The 16155-nt window shown below is 33.0% G+C and overlaps 1 long non-coding RNA gene across 1 annotated transcript; it reads left to right on the top strand.

Annotated features, from left to right (window-relative positions):
• Positions 1-5722: 5722 nt before the first annotated feature.
• LOC125645595 (uncharacterized) lies at positions 5723-8555 on the top strand. The gene is made up of 3 exons (XR_008796199.1): positions 5723-5827; positions 8100-8213; positions 8449-8555. It is a non-coding gene; the product is annotated as an uncharacterized LOC125645595 (long non-coding RNA).
• Positions 8556-16155: the final 7600 nt, after the last annotated feature.

Below are 16155 nucleotides of genomic sequence, written 5' to 3'. Positions count from 1 at the left end.
ATAGAAAATTTCAAAATGTTATAGATCAATACCTGATGAAAGAAGTTTAGCATTAAAATGCACAAATTGTACCAGCACGCAGATTTGAATTAACATCCATGGTTCATATAAATCTTTAGGCATTTATATTGTAAACCTACAGCAAATAAGTCTTAAATGATAAAGTTATGACAATTTCAATACAAACAATGAAAGAAAAGCAATGTACGTGTATGCATGCGCACGAGAGTATGACTCAGGACTTTTGTATATATCATACCTATACAGTGAAATTTTGAAATGTTTGTTTCATTCATATGAAAGTTATGGTGATTTAAAAATCGTCCACTCATAAATCAACACACGTGCATGCAGATGCTGGTCAGTTTAGACTACAGCAAATTGAAAAACAAAAACGTTCTGGTCCTTAAATCAAACCTTCAAATCAAACTCTACCATGAAAACAGTGGCAGAAAAAACACCTAAAAGTCCACAGACCTTACCATCTTAGTATTAGTTAAAAATATCACTAGTTTCATGTTTTATTGGTCATACAGTTGATGCATGAAAGGTGAAGATAACGAACAGTGATCAATCTCGTAAACCCCATAAGCAATACAAAATAGATAGTTCGGTAAACACGGACCCCTATACACACCAGAGGTGGGATCAGGTGCCCAGGAAGAGTATAAACATCCCCTATTGACCGGTCACAAACGCCGTGAGCCCCATATCTTGATGAGGTAAATGGAGTTATCCGTAGTCAAAATCAGTGTACCACGAACGGTCTAACAATCGGTATGAAACACGTCAGACAGCATTTGACCCAATGATAGGATGCATTGGCAAACTATATCATTATAACGACCATAGAATTTGCGAAATGCTGACTTTAAACAAGACTGTTGAAACCCCTGTGCCATCAACTTGTTTGTCAGTAGCTTGCCTCGATTTAAAAACTGATCATACGCAAAACAAGATTTTGTGTATCGAATCAGTTGAGAGATAAAATGCATGTGGGGTGTTTTAGGGATGAAATAGCCATAGTCAGAACTCTATAATTTTTAATCCAATTCATAGACATGTATATATTTTAAATGTCACATTGTCCCGTGGGGATCCGGGTTAGAACAGGACCTCAGTATCCTCTTGCTTGTCGTAAGGGACGACTAAATGTGCCGGTCTTTCGGATGAGACTGCAAAAACGGAGGTCCCGTGTCTCAGTAGGTGTGGCACGATAAAAATCCCTCCCTGTTCATTGACTATAAGCGCCGAGCATAGACCTAAATGTTGCAGCCCTTAACTGGCAATGGTGACTTCTCCATATGAGTGAAGTATTTTCGAGAGGAACGTTAAATAATATTCAATCAATCAAATGTCACATTGGGTAGAATGCTGTTTGATGTGTTTCATACCGATTGTTAGGCTGTTCTTGGCACACTGATTTAACTACGGATTACACCGTTTACCCGAGCATAGGGCTCACGGCGGACATGACCAATTGACAGGGTATGCTTACCCCTTCTAGGCACTTGATCCCACCCCAGGTATATCCAGGGGTCCCTGTTTTCCCACCTCTTTACTTTATATTCCTTATAGGAGTATGTTCGTTATTTTCACCTTTCATGGTAAATTTGGAATTATCAAAACAACCAAGAAAATTCAGTATTCCGTCATCGAATGCGTAGTTTGCGTAGTTTCGATATAGTTAAAAACTTCCAAACTGGGTCACCGTCTTTGAACAAAATCTGCAAATGGAACACACAAACAACACACCGATAGAATATTCGTATCTGCATTTTAAATACTTAGATTAAATCTTAGATTACTGAAGTGGATTTCTACAGTCTGTGATCGAATATCGTCAACTGCCGCTATTCAGATGTGATACCTTTACAGATTTTCTATCGGAACACGATCCCGATGAATTCAAAATTGCAAAATATAAAATTTAATTTCTTTAAGACCTGTCCATTAAACGTTTCATAATTCGAACTTGGTCTGTAGTTTGCCGCTCTGTAACTACATATACATTACAAGTTTCCACGCAAGCAAAACGGGGAAAGTCTGAAAAACCAATGGGACAGACTGACAGACAGACAGACAGACGGACAGACAGGGGGACGGACAGACAGAGAAGAGACCTATCGCCCCTTCGGTTTTACCACAGGTATCTTAATTCTAATCAAAAAAGAAAACAGAAAGAAAATATAGTCTTGGTAGGATTGCAGGTTCCTCCGTTTTCTAACTTTTAGTGCTCGTCTATAGGTATTGTACCTAAAAAGGAAGGTGGTGCATTTGGGTGTTGCTAAAACATGGAACGGAAAACTGAAAGGAATTTAAGAATTAGAATGATTGATATAGCTCAGATAACACCAAAAAATCGGGAAAATATTCTTTATTTCAAGATAGTATTAAACAGATACGAAAAAGTTTTCCTAAAATTAAATTTCTTTTTAGGTCACGATAAAGAAGAATGTTACAATAAAACTTGGATGAGAATGCAAGATGAAGATAACGAACAGTGATCAATCTCATAACTCCTACAAGCAATACAAAATAGATAGTTGGGCAAACACGGACCCCTGGACACACCAGAGGTGGGATCAGGTGCCTAGGAGGAGTAAGCATCCCCTGTTGACCGGTCACACCCGCTGTGAGCCCCATATCCTGATCAGGTAAACGGAGTTATCCGCAGTCAAAATCAGTGTGCCAAGAACAGCTTAACAATCGGTATGAAACACGTCAGACAGCATTTGACCCAATGCGAAGTCGTATTGACGAACTAGATCGTTATAACGACCATAGAATTTACGGAATGCTGACTTCAGTCGAGACTGTTGAAATCCCTGTACCATCAACTTCTTTGTCAGTAGCTTACCTCGATTTAAAAATTGACTATACCCAGAACAAGCTCTTGCATATCGAATAAGTTGAGATATATAAACATATAATGAAATGGAAAAACTGTTTGAATCCTGGAAAAGAATAACATTAATACTTTTTTGGTAAAGCATGCATAATAAATACACTTGCCATTTCAAAAATTAACATATATATCATCAATTCTATGTCTTCCTGATAAAGATTTTATGAAAAAAGTACAACGATTAATCTTTAATTTCATTCCGGGATAAAGAAAAAAGAATCAAACGAAACATTTTGATTGGAGATCTAACAAGAGGTGGTCTTTCAATAGTAGATGTAGAATGCAAATTAAAAGCATTAAAGGCAGCATGGATACCGAGATTATTAAATTCAAAGAGAGTCTTACTTGAAATTTTAAATAATTATTGTAGAAAACTTAACTTTGATATATACTATATGTTAAAATGTTCAACTATTGATGTGGAGAATTTAAACAAAACTAAATTGCCATTATTTTATAAAAAAAAAATGTTGTGTTGCTTTAATGAATGTAAAAGCGAACTTAACTTTGATAAAAGATTACCTGATGATATTTTACAACAACCATTATGGAATAACACAAATCTGAAATATAAAGGAAAACCCATTTTCTTCGATAATTGGGCAAAATCTGGTATCTTATATGTTAATGATTTGTTTGATGATGGAATTTTTAAACCGCTAGAACATTATACAAATATTAATGACAAATCTAACTGGCTATGTGAATACAAAATTATTCTGACAATCACGAGAACAATTCGAGGACTAAACGATTTTTCAAATTCAAGCTGTGCAAATAAACAAAATGTCACTAATTTTAACTTCCTTCTTGGATTTACCAATATACTTAAAACATCAAGTAATATCTTTTATAAAAATTTAGTTGAAAAAAGGTTTTGCAAACCCAATTTTCAGGTATTACTGTCTGAAGAATTCAGAATATTCGGTGATTCAAATTGGATAAACATTTATTAATGTAAAATTAAAGATTTGAAAGACAAACAGATAGCGGAATTCAGTTATAAGTTATTGAATAACATATTATGTAATAATGCATATATTAGCAAATGGAAAAAAGATGTAAAGAATGAATGTACACATTGTAACCAAGCTGAGACTACAAAACATTTGATTTACGAGTGTGATGATGTTTTAAATATATGGAACACTGTTAGCAGTTATCTATCCTTCAAAGTTCAATGGAAACACGTTGTTGTTGGATTTTTTCTAGAACAAAATGATAAAACCAAATCTTTAAATTTACTTATTACTTATATAGCCTACAGAATATACAAACATAAAATGTTATGTAGATTAGATTCTTTAAGAGAAACGACGTTTAATATGTATAACCATGTTAAAAAATCATTATGTTTTTATACATCAGTATTGAAGCATATAAATGCAAAAGAGCATAATTTTTTGAACAAATTTGTAAATTAATGTAACTTGATTGCTGTGAAGAGACCAGTATATACTATCCTTAAATATTTATCATTATAACTATACGGTCAACTTAGGACTACATTGTTTATATATTATTCCTTGAGTAATTTCTATGTTATTCTACTGTTGATAAATCTACATCAACGTTGTATATGATATTTTTATGACTTCGAAAAATATTTGTTATTATACATATAGTAATATTATGTATTTTCATATTGATATATATGCCTTATATAAAATAATAATCTTAATAAAATACATTCAATCCAATGGGCCCCTGGCACCATTGGTGAGAATTAAGAGGGAGTATCCGAGGATATTTTATCCCAAATAGTATGTATACCTTTTAATAAATGATGAAATTATTTTTAAAAAAATCTTTGAAACTTAATGTGAATGATATAATGAAATATATCCAATTATTTTTTCTCCAAATATAGGATATCAGACCCCAGTTAGAAGAAGGTGAAATCAAACTTTCCTCATAAGGATATGCTCCATGTAAAGATCATCTATAGAGATTTTACAAAAATGGATAATACTTTTTTTTTTTTAAAAACTTACCTATTTGTTACTAAATCTCAACAAAATATATTGTAAAATTTCTTGATATGGCCTTCAAATCATGAAAAAGTCAAACAACAAATCTAAGGTAGCAACATGACAATTATATTTGTGCAAACCTAAAATTGACAGAGGAAACACGGTCTGCCTATCATAGCTTTGAATTTGCTAATGTTTATTAGTTTTGTGCAAAATAAAATATGCTGTATTATAGGACAGCATTAGTAATGTATTTCTAAGACACTGAAGCACACTGCTACACGAAATGAACTGTACCGTTTTCGATTAGAATGGTTCCTTTCACACACCAAACCATTCCGTTAAAATCGTTCATCTTTCCATTCTCAGATTATAGCATTTTGTTGTCACCTATAACAGTTCATTTTTGATCAATCGTTCGTTTCTTCAAAATATTCGTTCCCAATAGGTCATTCGGAACTCAACTGGCATGTTTCTTGATTAGGGTGTAAAAAACTATCACTCTAGAAGTAAAATCAAGTTACTGGATAGAAAAAAAATGAAAAGAGAGTTATGAAGTTTGAAACAAGTTTAAGGGGATTAGACACAGTAGTTCTGAAAACTTATCAAGAAAATTTGAAAGTATAAAGAAATTGGGCGATGTCTCAAAACTCCTTATTTTCAATTCTCTTTCAAACTTACCCATAAATTTAATAACGGATATTGATTAGATAGGTAACTTAATTGTAATTCGGTTTTCCAGAACATTTAATGCATCTTAACTTATTGACTACCGAAGTTAGACAAGGAAATAACTTTTAAATCGCATTGATTGGTGGATGTAGTGACTCCGATTGTATATAAAGACATTGAGTCGATCAGATGTTATCTGCAGCGTCTAGAATCAAAATGGGAAAACTGTTGATTGTTCTGACTCTCCTCGTCTGTCTGGCTGCCCTGTCAGCCGGTAAGATTATTATAATTCATCCTATCGCTTCAAATTTATTAATCTATGGTACCGGCATTGGTTTATTATTATTATTCAAACACTGTCAAATTTCAATTCGTGCGTTTACAATTCAATTCTTTATTTTGCAAAACAAATTACGTTTTACATAATCTTATCTATTCCTCTTTATGTTATGGTAAATATTTGTAAAAAAAACCTTGATACGGCTCTACCTAATCCATTCAAATCTGATTTTGTTTCTTTGGGAATGGTGGGTGGGGATGTTTTGTATTTGACAAAAAATACTCTGTTACACGAGTTGGTCCACATTCTTTACTTCTCTTTGCATTTCGGTCTCTAAGTCTTTATTCAAATTTCTTCTCAGTGCAACTTGACGAATCTCACAGGTTATAATCATTTGATTTTTGAATTGGCCACCATCAATAATCAGCTCGTCCTCCTTGATTTATTTTGTTAATAATTATCACAATGTCCATTGTGGATCAGTTTTTTGGACGAATACGATGTTTTCTAATTCCTTCCCGAGTTAACATATCAAATTGTAAGTCCAAATCAACATGTGATAAGTTTGTATCATTATCGTGCGATCACTACTAAGATGAAATGTGTTTCTATTGTTAGCGTGCGTTCAGTTCTAGCCTTTTCTACATATATTTTGCTACCTTTATTAATCTTTTTTAAAGCTATCATGTATCATATTATGTAATATAATTCTTGGACGCCCTTCTCTAGTCGTAAGGTACTGTGTACTACATTGTATACTGTATTATGTACTATATTATCGTACAGGGGTGTCTGCATACATATGTCCGTCCGGGGTTTTTAAATTTTCGTTTCTCTCTCACCTACAATGTATTAAGCTGAAGTTTACAGCGTAGTTTTCTGGTGGGTCACTGTAAATCATGTTTGAATTTTGATTGATTCTGCAGGAGTTATGACCCTTTTATTCGAAATAAGGGTACATGATTTGTTCATCTTATTCCAAAATAGTTTTCAAGTGATAACCTTGATCATTTTACACAGTGTTTGTATGGGTATCAAAGATGAACAGGTGGCAAGGATTTTGATTTTCGTCCATTTCTGAGAAAATCACAGATTGCTGAACTTCGTCAGGTTTGACGTAATATTACATAGAGAATATACCATTTGTCCATCTAATTCATCCCATAGTTTTCAAGTGAGGACCTTATTTATCAGTGTTTTTATGGGTATCGAAAATGTGCATATTACAAGAATATTGATTTTATTCTTTTTCTGAGAAAATTTCTGTTTTGCTGAACTTAACTGTTTTGAGAACACACTACAAAGTGAGTACTTGTTTGTTTATTTCACTCATCTTACAGATTACAAGCTAAGGTTGTTTGTATCTTAATTAACGTCCCGCTCGAGAATTTTTCTGTCATGTGGAGACAACACTATTGCCGATGAAGGGCTGTAAAATTTCGACCTATGTTCGGCGCTTATGCCCTCTGAGCACCAGCTTGAAGATGAGCATTTAGCAAATAGTTTGATTCCTAGCAATTTTCTGATTGTCTTTGATGTTTGAATAACAATGTAGGTTGTTGAACTTGTAATAATGAACTTTGGGGGAATATTTTACAAATAAAGCTCTTGGTTTGTCGATCGACCTCCTGTCAGGTTTTTAAACAACGACCTTTTTATTTATATTCAAAATGCAAAAGAAAGTATACTGCTTCATGATAGCTGATACTACCTTAATCAAAGTTCTATAACTCGTGGCTTAAGAAAACACTCTACATTAGACAGTGAAGGGCACACTATGTACTGTACCTTTCTGGTACACGTGTATCCATTTTTTTTTATTGAGGAACTCAACAGGATTGGGCAACAGGCATAGCCTATGTAGGCCCAACTATATATTTTGTATTGCTTGTGGGATTTGTGAGATTGATCACTGTTCGTTATCTTCATTTTTCATTGATATACATGTATTTACCGAGAATATGAACTTGTATGTGGTTGATCCTCATGCAAATAACTTTTTATAACCCGTTTTAACAATACTATCAATAAATTAGGTTTTTGTCCCCCAAATTCACACCATAATGTGTGCTTTTTTATATCTTTGAAATAAAAGTAATACATGTGCATGCATTACATCTACAGGTGTTAGTTAATTGCGGTCATTGTTTCAGGTTTCTACTATCCCCAGCGCCACTGCTATGACAAATAAACATGCACTGTTTGGAATCGTTATTGTAAATATGGATACTGTGACTTAAAATACGGCAATTGGTCATTGTTTCAGGTTATTCCCAGCGCTACTGCTATAAAAGTCGAGAATGCAGTGTTTGGAATCCTTGTCACTATCCATTCGTCTGTGACTACAGATTTAACCGCAGTTATGGTTGCTGCGTGAGGCGTAAGTATTTTATAATGTATAATTAGATTCTAATAAAAGTGATACCTATAAGCTATTGTAATTATAAACATCAGAATACTACAAAACTACACGGACCTTTTCCAAATATAAGCTTTTACGATGTCGTGGTTAATTTATACAAATTACTTTTCCCCTTTCTTCTCTCTTTAACAATGGTGGTTCTGATTATTGAATAGATGATGAAATATATTCTGATGATATTTTTAAATTTCAGGTCATGGTGGGTACGGATATTGACGATAGATCATCGGGAAATCACGATCAGCTTTATAGATTTCGGTCATATTCCTGTCGAATTAAAGGCATGAATATAACTTTAAACTTTGTGTTGTTTAAATATGAATACGTTGGGTTGATTTATTATCATCCTCATCATTACACAGGCAAATGTGTGTCAATGGTCGTATAGCAAGCTCATTTAGTGAGTTGAATTTGTAGCAACACGGTCGAAATTATTGATTTATTAAGCGAGGTTGAGAAGGCAACATGTGTATTTAGGACCGAAGGACAAAAATTTTGCCTGGGGTTGAAAACAACAATTTAGTCCCAGGGTCCCCCAAAACACATGTTGCCGACGTCCCAGTCAATAAAAAAATTATATTCTGATAATTTATAACATAGTAAATGACTATCCTTTTGCTAGATGTCATTGGTCGAAGACATAAAGTTTGCAATGTTCCTAGAGGGGTAGGAGTATTCGAAAAATCATCCGAACATAACAGGAATTACACGTAACTAGCTTGGCTTCGGATGAACATCGCGGGTGATTACGAGTCAACCCGAGTACCAGATGAAATATGAAGATAACAAACAATGATCAATCTCATAACTCTTATAAGGAATGCGAAATAGAGATGGACAAACACGGACCTCTGGATATATCAGCGGTGGGATAATATAATAATAATTCTTTATTTAGACAGAATAGCACAATTAGTACGAATGAATAGTTTACATTGTGGTCTTGTATAAAACATATTCACAGACAGATAAATGAGAGAATAGAAAAATAGATAACATAATATAAAATATATACATAAAATATACACACGATATCACTGGGGGGAAAATAAACAGATATATATTGATATATCACTTATTTGAGTAATAATGCTGCAAATATGCTGATTTAAAAAATGTAATAGAACCACAGCTTCTGACAGACTCGGGCAACTGATTCCATAAAATTATGGAGGATACCTTAAAAGATCGTTTATAATATTCAGTTCGAACTTTTGGTAAATATAAAATGCCACTATCGCTACTTCTTGTTGTTCTGGAACTAACTTGGGTGACAAAACTAAAAACGTTCATGTATTCTGGTGTCATGTTATTAAAAACCTTAAAAACCAGCACTAGTTTTCTATATACAAAATAATCATGAACAGGCATCCATTTAAGAACACTAAAATTATCAGCTATAGAAGTCGGAATTACTTTCACTTTCAATATAATTCTGGCTGCCCTTTTCTGTAATTTAAAAAGTCTGTCAATAAAAACCCTGTTTTTGGATGAGCACCAAACTGTACAACAATGAATAAAATGAGGAAATATAACAGTGTTATAAATTTTCAATAATGCTGCATTTGACATAAAAGTTTGCAGACAACGTAAAATGCCTATTTTCTGTGAAAGTTTCTTGCATAAAGAATCAATGTGTACAGACCAGGTTAGACATTCATCTATTTGTACACCAAGAAGTTTGGCCGGTTAAACAGTATCTAAAACAATATCTCCTACTTTGATACACATTTTTCTACACTTTGAGAGTTTTTGTACAGTACCAATTAACATACATTGTGTTTTCTTTAAATTCATCGTAAGTTTATTACTTTCCATCCATTTCATAGAGTTTAAAAGATCATCATGTAACCTTTGCTCAATAACATCAATAGATTGATGTGAAACATCCTGAGATATATCATCTGCATATATAGATACATAGATAAGGTGCCTAGGAGGATTAAGCATCCCCTGTTGACCGGTCACACCGGCCTTTAGCTCTTTATCCTGATCAGGTAAACGGATGCCTCCACAAAGGGTATAATTTAAGATCCCTACCCCTTTTCAATATACAATGTACATTTGCATCATGCTTAGATATTTTATTGTACATAAATGTAAAGTAAAAACTCAACTTTAGGACAACCTTCAGCTTTGAAATCGTCAACTTCCGATATTTCTATCGCAATATTCCATTATCACCCGCAATTAGTATTTACATCTCTCAAACCAATTCGATACACAAGAGCTTTTTCCGCTTATGATAAGGTTTTTTTTTTAAAATTAAGGCAGTCCATTAAAACAGTTTTTTTTTATCTTTTATTTAATTCAATATCAACAAATATATAAATAATTCATCAACATAATGCAATTTCATGCAATAAAGTTTACAATAGTTAGATTGAATTGTCAAGTCATACTATTCATAAATACACACACACACACACAAAAACACTATTATGTATCACATGAAAGGCTACCCTTGTTTACCTGTAAGGCACACTACCACATATACAAAGAGTCCAATTGCCTCCAGGTAAACAAAATGTGAAGGAGCCGCCTCCTTCCACATCGGACCTCTCATATACAAAATTCTAATCAAGAAGTATCAAAAGTTGTACAGACTTTCTTAAATATATTTTTAATACATACATTTGAATACGATTTTTCTGCAATGTATTGATATGTATTTAAAGCCCGTTTCACTGAGATATATAAATTTTCACTGTTACAAGAGGTTTCAATTAGTCTACATTTCATTTTATATTTATAAATCTTCAGTGCAATGAAAGAAATAAAAATATTAAGAGTCTCTGATAGATTTGTTTCATTATAAAAACCTATGACGATATGTTTTCAAGAAATATCAAGATTTAGTACATTATTAATCCTTTTCCATATTCTTTTAGACGATCTGCAGGCATATATAAGGTGTTCTATGTTTTCAATTTCACCGCAGTTTTCACAATATTTTTGTATGTTTGGATTCCATTTGCTTACATTCAGATTATTATTCAACTGTTTATGTAACAATTTATAGTTAAACTCTGATATTTGTTTATCTGAAATTTTTGCGACTTTTAAGAGATAAATTGTCTTCCATAAAGATTTCGGAATGTCAAACTTTTCCGTCCAAAAGTTTTCTGTGATTGGTTTATTGAACTTGTTATCAACTAATATGTTATAGAAGAAAGATGATTTGATATTAAATATGTTTACAAAGTTATTTCCTTTAAATAATACATGCATGTTGTCTTTAATATTAATATAGGGAGCTTTTTTGCAATCAAATATACGAGTAAAGCGGTTGAACATTGTTTTTAAAATATAGAATTCACAGATAATATTGTTTTTATGAGAGATTAAATCTTGAAAATATTTTAAATCTCTAAATACACCATTGTTATCATCTAAATCTTTGGTGTATAGAACTGACTTGACCCAATTGGGAAAATAAATTGGATGGTTTTTGAACTGAAATAGGTTATTTTTCCAAATTGGTAAACATAAGAATTCGTTCGAGGTAGTCATAGAGATATCTTTAATCATTTTGGTTTTGTTAAAAGCGCAAATTACTTCTTTATAGAACAACGGCAGAAATGGAATATCTTTATATTCTTTTACATCTCTTAAGTTTGTTTTAATTATATACCTCAGCGATATATTTTCTTTTTGAAATTTATGTTCAAGAAATGTTAAGAGACTGGATTTAGTACTTAGCAGACGTGCAATCCAAGACGCTTTTAGTGAGAAAAAATTGGATTCAACATCAATAATATTTATTCCACCTTTCAATTCCTTTCCAATAAGTGTATTTCTTTTGATTCTTTTCCTGCTATTACATACGAAATTAAATATCTTTCTGTTCAGTTGCTTAAATATTTCATCAGACGGATTGGGAATTATCGACGCATTGTATTGCAATTTAGAAATAATGAGATTATTGATTATTTCTTTTTTACCAAAAATTGTTAAATATCTTTTTCCCCAGTTATCGAGTATGCTAATAATTTGATTAATTTTTCTTATCCATTTTATTTCTTGATACAACATTTTGTTATGTCCTATAAATATACCAAGTGTTTTAACTGGATTATTTGTTGTAATTACATCTTCAATCTTTTCACATGTGTTTTTTAAAGAACCTAGCAATATACATTCTGATTTCCTTAGATTAAGCTTTGGACCTGCGACTCCAGAGAATTGTTTTACTGTTTTAATTACTTGTTTTACTGATTGCACGTCCTTTAGGAGACTCGTGGAATCATCTGCATGTTGTATAATTTTTATCTCTTTGTTAATTCCAATTTCAAAACCATGTATTATGTCAGAAGATCTAATTCTTGTAGCTAACATCTCTACTGTGATGATGAACAGTAATGCTGATATTGGACACACTTGACGAATACCTCTAGTCATTTTACAAGATTTAGATATGTAACCGTTATTTTTTGCTCTAAATAAAGGTTGATTGTATAAGGTTGTAATCCAGTTGATAAAATTTGTTCCAAAATTTAAAGCTTTTAAGGTTTCAATCATAAAACTCCATTCTACGGTATTTAAAGGCTTTTTCGAAATCTAAAAATAATAAAATGCCATCTTCGTTATGATCTTCACAGTAGTCAAAAATATCTTGAATTAATCGAGCATTATTCCCAATATATCTGCCTTTAATATATGCTGATTGGTCTATATTTATAAGTTTTGATATGACTGTTTGTAAACGTTTAGCCAAAAGAAATGCAAGAATTTTTTAATCGCAATTTGTTAGACTAATTGGTCTATAATTTCTAACATTTGACTTTTCACCTTTTTTTTTTTTATAAATAATACTTATTATTGACATCCTCTGCGATTTTGGGAGCTTTTTACTTTCAAAAGATTTTATCAAAGAACTGAAGAAGTAATGCTTAATATCATTCCAGAAAATTTTGTAAAATTCAACTGGTATACCATCTGTACCTGGAGATTTATTGTTTTTCATATTTTAATTGCGTCTTCGCATTCGGATAAAGTTGGGAGACTCTCGCATATATTTTTTTCCACATCGTTTAGTTTATTTTCAATATTCGTTTCCGCGATGTAATTTTTGATTTGATCTATGTTTGGCCTTTCTGAAGAATAAAGGATTTCATAAAAATCACATAGCTGACCCAAGATTTCGTTATTAGTATATGATGTGTTATTACCCTCTACAATATTTTCAATTACATTATTGTTTTGATGCTTTTTTTTTCAAGATTAAAAAAATAAGATTAACATTTTTCTCCCTAATTTATCCAGTTAGCATTTGATCTCATATAGGCTCCTTTTGATTTATTTTCATAAATATCGTTTAATTCCTTTTCTAGATTTATTTTTTCTGTATAATTTATTTCCTCCGGTGGACTACTTTCAATTATCTTTATTTTTTCCTCGATTTTCTTAGCCTTTTGTTTCAAACTTTTACTTCTCTTAATTGAAAATTCTACCGAAACCTGCTTAATTAAATACTTAACGTTTTCCCAACGTTCGTGTGGACATTCGATAGCATTAATTTCTAATTCTTTTTCCATTAACATTTGTTTTATGTTTGTACAGTAATCTTTATCTAATAAGATGGAAGTATTCATTTTCCAATATCCGGATCCTCTCTTATTTTGATTTATAATTAGATCTAATCTAAGTCCGAGGTGATCACTTAATCTATTATTATTTACTTGGGGGCAATTTCGTAGTGTTAAAGAATCAATAGAATAGCTAAAGTTTTCTGATATGAAGGCGTAGTCAATTCTGCTGTATGGTACATTATGTGCATTTCACCATGTAAAACCTGATTTATTTTCGTTCATTTTAGTCCAAATATCACTTAATTCAAGCTGTCTAAGTAGTAGAACTAATTTATGTTTACTAGCGTCAAAATCTTGATTTTCATCAAGTTTACAATTAAAATCTCCAAAAACGCGTAAATTTTCGGTATTAGATGCTTTTTTTTTAATCCAAGATTTAGAATTTGTAAAAAAAAAAGATTTTCTATCTAGTACTTTGTTTGGAGCATATAAATTAGCAATAGTAAAAACAGTGTCATTGAACTTAATCGTCAACTTCCCACATTTATGTAGCAATATTCCATTATCACCTGCATATGGTGTTTATATATCTCAACTGATTCGATATGCAAGAGCTTGTTCTGGGTATAGTCAGTTTTTAAATCGAGGTAAGCTACTGACAAACAAGTTGATGGTACAGGGATTTCAACAGTCTCGATTGAAGTCAGCATTTCGCAAATTCTATGGTCGTTATAACGATCTAGTTCGTCAATACAACCTCGTATTGGGTCAAATGCTGTCTGACGTGTTTCATACCGATTGTTAAGCCGTTCTTGGCACACTGATTTTGACTGCGGATTTACCTGATCAGGATATGGGGCTCACGGCGGGTGTGACCGGTCAACAGGGGATGCTTACTCCTCCTAGGCACCTGATCCCACTTCTGGTGTGTCCAGGGGTCCGTGTTTGCCCAACTATCTATTTTGTATTGCTTGTAGGAGTTATGAGATTGATCACTGTTCGTTATCTTCACTTTGCATTCAATAATACCTTACGCCCATCAGTGGATCTATGACAATTAATAAATTCAAAAGCAAGGTTTTGTCTAATAAGAATTGACACACCTCTGCTCGAGGACGAGTCTGAAAAGCAATGATAGCTGGTTCCTCGCCACCTTGTATTATATGGGTATTCCCTTGTTTCTATAAAATGAGTTTCTTGTAACAATACAATATCTATATCTAAATCTTGTAACCAATCATACAATGTATTACGCTTATTATAGTCATTCAAACCTCTAGCATTTAAAGAGAAAAATTTTAACAAAGGACTTGTGGTCATTTAAGGGCTAGTGTTCTAATACCTTAATCACTGTCCATCACCTTAATCACTGTCCATGTTTGACCTATAGTCTCCATCATCAGTGGTCAGGTTGTCACGTGAACGTTTGTTATTACCATCTTTCAACTGGTTAACAAAAGTCGTGATCTCCTGCTGCTTGTTTCTGGATGATTTTCGGGCTGGCTGCGTAGGTACAGAGTTGTTCCGTGGCTTTTTAAATTGTTTTTTAGCAACAGTTTTAATGATTTTATCCAGCTTGTTTAAGCCCGGCCAGGCCTTTGGGCGTGTATTAAGCGTGGCAGCTTCATCCAAACCGCTCCCCCAAAAATCGTCCTGTGTAGCTTCTACCACAGTTGTGTTAGGGTCAAACTTTTGTACTGTATCTCTGAAAGATTTCACCTGCTTGAATTTCGCTTCAATAATTGTTGTCATGACCTCAACTTTCTCTGTTTCCCAAGACGAATTAGTCTTCACGACATCACCAATACGCTTTGCTACTAAAGCATTAGATGCGGAACGAATACGATCAGCCGCTGATATGTCGCCATTCCGTATTGCTTTTGTGAGCTGGAAAGCATGCTCTGTAGATTTATGTAACTCTCCATTGACATTTACATCACAGGCATGGAAATTTGAAAGGACATTTTCGTGCCCTCGAAAAGCAACTACGTTTTCTTGGTTTCGTAGAATTCACAATCGACGGAACCGGGCTCATGCCCAGCTTTCTTGCAGACTTTGCAGCACTTACCATTCGGACAATTTCGAGCAAAATGACCGGATTTCCAACATTTATGACACTTAACCTCAGGTTTTGAGATGTTTTGGCCATAATGATAGATACGGCATTTTTTCCCGACACAATATCATGTTCTAGGCAGAGTGACACCCTCTGGTAATGGTGAAATATAAATGAAGCGATTTCCATTTTGCACGCTTGTCATTTTACCCGTAACTGGATTTCGAATATTTTCATATCTCAATTCGCTTTTAAGTTCTATGTTGAATTACTTTAACATGCCAATGATTTCGGCGTCCTGAACTGAAAGTGG

This window comes from Ostrea edulis, chromosome 6, assembly GCF_947568905.1.
Source record: "Ostrea edulis chromosome 6, xbOstEdul1.1, whole genome shotgun sequence".
Taxonomy (NCBI): domain Eukaryota; kingdom Metazoa; phylum Mollusca; class Bivalvia; order Ostreida; family Ostreidae; genus Ostrea; species Ostrea edulis.
The sequence above is the reverse complement of the archived record's forward strand: the minus strand, read 5'-3'. Positions and strand labels throughout refer to the sequence as shown.